Source organism: Microtus oregoni, unplaced genomic scaffold, assembly GCF_018167655.1.
Source record: "Microtus oregoni isolate MIOR12 unplaced genomic scaffold, Mior012 000029F_ref0000214, whole genome shotgun sequence".
In the NCBI taxonomy this organism is placed as follows: domain Eukaryota; kingdom Metazoa; phylum Chordata; class Mammalia; order Rodentia; family Cricetidae; genus Microtus; species Microtus oregoni.
In genome coordinates, this window is record NW_024543088.1 from 29,893,577 (window position 1) to 29,898,765 (window position 5,189).

A 5,189-nucleotide genomic window follows, 5' to 3' on the forward strand; every position below is an offset into this window, starting at 1 on the left:
TATATCACCACGTGGCAGTAGCTTACCAGGTAAAATTCCCAGCATCTGTCTCTGGTAGTGCCATGGCATTCCTCTGACTTTTTTCTTCTCCCAGCATTCATTTCTGTCTTCCCCACCTACTTAAGTTTTGCCCTCTCACACCAGGCTGCCCAGACATAAGTAATCACACAGAAGCTAGATTAATTACAACACATTTTGGCCAATGACTCTAGCATATTCTTAGGGTTAGGGTTATTATTCTTACATATTAAATCAACTTATTTCTATTAATCTGTGTGTTGCCATGAGGCTCTGGCCTACCAGTAAGGTTCCTAAGGTTCCAGTATGTCATGACATCTTTCTGGATCTGCATACTCTCATTATGTAACTCTGTACAGATTTCCGACCTGGTTTTGGTCTGCTAAGCTACTTACCAAAACAGTTTTATTCATCAACAAATAAAAGCAATACACATGCAAAAGGACATACCACATCAGTTACCTGGAACTTGGGGACTGAATTCTGGCTAATGCAATGCATATTGCTCTATGGCTAGGCCCTGTCAACTAATCATCTTTGAGAGAAGGAGGAACTCAAAGGAGAGAGTAAACTGAAGCAATGTTGAGGCTTAGAAAGCTCCTAAAACTTTCAAGACTCAAGAAGCTCAAAAAGCTACCAAATTAGTTATTTCCTTCCTCAAAGTTACAGAGCAGAAAACAGTCTCTGGAAGAAAGAGGGGCACACTCCAGTGCTGCTGCCTGCAACATGGCCAAGCAATTCTAGGGATGCAGCTTTCCGGAGGCATTAACCATACCGGGCTGGGATTTTTTTTTTAAACAACGCCTTTGGGTTACCTATGTTACTGTAAGAATTCCTTTATTAGTTCTTCTGAAGGCAGTCACAATAAATTAATTGGTTTGCCTGAAGATAATAATTTCTCTGAATTGTTGGACATATACTCTTTTTCTCAAAAAAAAAACACAATAAATAATTGGCAGTCTGATGAGACTTAAAGAGGTGAGCTAGAAAGGAGAAGTTCCCTGGTTCTTGTGAAGGGTGATAGGGCAAACAATTAAGGTGGGGCTGTATGAGGGTAGAGCATCCATAGTATAAATGCATGTATAAAGATAGTCCCCCATCAGTTAGTGGCAATATATTACAGTGTGTAAAGGCGTATAAACTGGGCTTTACTGTGGCATGAAGAGGTACAACTTATGCTTAGCTTTCTGATGAGAAAGAACTAGTCGACCTAAAGGAAGAACTGCAGTGGAGGGGGGGAGCATGGTGATGCTGTCCCCTCCCTTAGCATATGACTTGATTGGAAGCTTGGATATAATGAAGAACAATGAAGATATGGGGTTGTCTTTCAGCTTATGTGGCTCCAAGTAAAGAATATAGGCTATATTTTTTTAATGTAGAGCCTTATTCTAGAATCTCAAAACTTGAAATCCATGGGATGAATCAGACAGTAATTTGGGAGTAAAGTATGTGTGATAAAATTTATCTCTCAGATAAATGGTTCTATACAGAAGATGGAAAAATCAATGACTCTAAATGCTTGTTATATTCATAACCCTGTACAAAAAAAAGTACAATAAGCATAAAATAGTCTGAATTTGAACTATTTGATGTGACCCTAACAGGCTGTAAAGGACCTGACTAACATTTTGTTTTTATTATCTCCTTAGCATCCCAGGACTGGTTGGCATTTCCTTAGGAAAGATAGAAACAAGCCTTCAGAGATCCTATACCCTGTGTGCACAGAATTTCTTAGCTTAATTTCTAATGTCTCATAGAATTGGGAAAGCCTCTGGCAAGAGAGCCAAACATCAAGTTACAAACTTCAATGGAGGCACCCCACGTCCATGTAAAAAGGTAGTTCCAGAAGCTACAAGATCTATGATGAAAAATTCAACTACGAAAGGAAATTACCTTTCTACAAGCTATTGGGCAGGAGTCCTTAAGGACCCACATCTTACAACTATTATCTGGGTGCCAGAACTAAAATGTACTGAATTTCTGAAGATACCACAGATTTGGTCGTAGGACATGAAGACATATATCCTGCACTGAATGTAAAGCTCTTGTTGCTCCTTGGCTTCTATAGTGAAAGCACTGAACAGGCTGCTGAAGGAGCCTGTCACTGACAGTCTTGTTCAGTTATAGAACCTGTGAGCTACAGTGCCAATATGTCAGACAAATATGACCCTCCATGCAACAGCTGTGACTTCTATAGGTGAACTCCACTAATTTCCTATTGGATTCAAATGATTCATTCAGTCAGTCCCCTCTACAGGAAGGAATTCACTTCTTGTATTATAAGCTAAGTGAGAAGCCTGTAGCTAGGAGAAGCAACTGGTATTATTTGTTAAACATTTTCAATGTGCCTGTCAAGCTGCATTCTAAACATTTGTATTTCTTTCCATAGAATATTGTGGTTGTCCCAAAGGTCACAGAAAGAAAAAAAATTGGAGTGAATGGCAGTTCCTGCTTGGAATTCATAACTATTTAAACTTAGGAGAATACATTAATTCTTCTGAGGCATAGTGGCCAAATGCCCAGCCATAAATAGAAGAAAATAGGCATCTATGCTAACCCCTCAAGGTACAGGGAATATCACAGAAGAGGAAGTGGAAGAATGTATGAACTGGAGAATGGGTGCAATATTATAGCTATTTCCTCTGAATTTCAGCTTTCTTTAATAGATATTGAGGTTTCATAAGACCCAAAAACTAATGCAATTTAGAGGCTGGGGAAGCTAATGAAGCTTAGAATACTGAGAAGACTCATAAAGCATGGGAGTATGAGACCTCCTCATCGAACTTATGTAAGCAGTGAACAAACTGCTGAGAAGGGGAAGCACTCTTCAATGGGGTTGTTTGCAAGCTGAGCAGGGTTCTCCAGAGATGCAACTTCTGTCAATCACCACCCATGCTGTGATGACCTTTTTGAGGATACAGTTGCCTTTGACTCATCCATGCCCCTGTGAGCAATTTAAATAAACTCATTGGTTTGCCGGTCTAAAATTGAGTGAAATCATTTTTCTCTAATTGAAGAGAATTCAGTAGAACACCGGACAGCACAAAGGGATTGGGAAGGCGATAAATGAAGAACATTTAAGTCACTGGACAAAGTTGCAGACAAGTCCCTAACTCATTTCCTACCAGCAGTAGATCATTGCAAAAGCAGGAAATTCATTTTGATTTCATTAACCCACTAGGAGTCTGTATAAACTTGTGAAATCTGAAGTCGTATTCAGCCAAGCATTCACCATGATAGCAAACAGAAAGTACTTCTGATGTTATTTCCTATGATATGCTAATGGCTGAGATATTTTTGTCCACTTCCATTCATTAGGTATCTCCTCAAATAAGAGTAAATTTTTGACTCCCACAATTACCTAGGGTGGTGTCATCACTCTCTTGTGAAACAGGTTGCCATACTAGAATGTGGGACAGTATAATCTGAAAGGGTTAAGGAAAGGACCCCCAAGCCACATCCCAACCTCAGCAGTGGTTCTGGCAGCAGCTCTGGGGAGCACTAGCAGCATCTCTGGTGACAACAGATGCTGTTCCAGGCAGCAACACTTGTTAGAATGAAGCTCCTCATCACTCAGAGCTCACCTTGGTTTCTCGCACATTTCTCAGGAAAGTCTCTCTCCTTGGTGCTAGTATACCAGCTTCATCTTGTCTTTCTAACATGCTGATTGAACGATGTGTCTATGATATATCTATCCTACCCTACCAAAGTCTGCTTTCAGTAAGCCAGACATTGTCAATTATATTAAGGTGAAAATGAATTTGTTTGATAATCTTGTTGAAATTTTTTTTTAACAGGCCCTTGTTTTTTTTTTTATTGAGAAAAGAAGAAAAAAAAACATAAACAAAAAAAACAAGTTTCCACCTCCTCCCAGCCTTCTCTCCCTCCTCCCACCCTTCTCCCCCTCCCCCCACTCCTCTCCCCCTCCCTCTCCAGTTCACAGAGCAGTCCGGGTTCCCTGCCTGTGGTAAGTCCTAGGTCCTCCCCCCTCCGTCCATATCTAGGAAGGTGAACATCCAAACAGGCTAGGCTCCCACAAAGCCAGCACATTATTTTTTTCTGAGGATGGGTTATTTTTCCATTAATTCCCAATGAAATTTGATTTAGACTTATTTTCATTACAAAATTATTTTCTACTACTTTTTTTAATAATATGAAGTATATCTTATTTAAGTACAATCTATATGATAGATTTGGTGATGAAAACATTGGTTCTATATGCACATACATATGCATGCAGCTTGATAAGGCAAATAGAATGGCTTTGAATTAATTGGTAGCAAGTGGTTTCAATGAACTGCTTTTGCACTTGGATACATGTATTGTCTTAACACTTTTTCCAAGGCATCAAGGGGTTAAGTTTCAGCTCCCACACAGCCTCCACTAGGCTCTGTGGAGCCCAATTCCTTTGTCCAATTAGCATTTTCTCCAGATTCCAGCAATCTCAAGGATCACCCCTGTTGTCTCACCTCCCGGAATTGTGTTTGACCTACTCAGGCAGCAGTCTGACTTTGATGGATTGATACTAGAATTAAATTCCTCTAAGATATTTGCTATTATATAGCACAGCTCACTTGACCATCTTGTACTGTGTATTTATTTCTTTTTTCATCCACTTATTCACACCACACCAGCTCCTCACTTTTCTAACAGACCAATACCTTTTCACTAGCAACCCCTACACATAAATTAGTATCCACCTTCATCGTACTAGAATATTCTCCCTCATGGAATGTGCACAATCCAGTTTACATCTCGGCGATGGTACAAAGACTTCTCCTTTGTGAATCCCCATCTGCTCCAAGTTCTGGGGAAAAAAAGAAGTCTTCATATTCTTTGCATTATCAGATCGCTTTGATTCTACTGCACACAGTAGGACTTAAAGTAGAGTTTCACTTTCTAGATTATCATTCTCACTGGATCTTAACCTACACAGGAGGAGACATTACAGTTTATTCTTTGTATGGCATAGAGGAGCTGTATATGAAAGTGCCTAAAATGTGTTTGGTGAAGAAGGAGAAAGCATTGACTGCTGTGAATATGTCAGAGCGCAGAATCTCAAAAGGCATTGAAACTGTTTTAAAAATGCAGAGAGGAAAAAATAAGCCAAATTTAATTTGTGGAAATGACTTAGATTGAAACTAATATCTTCCATGTGAAAAGTGTTTATC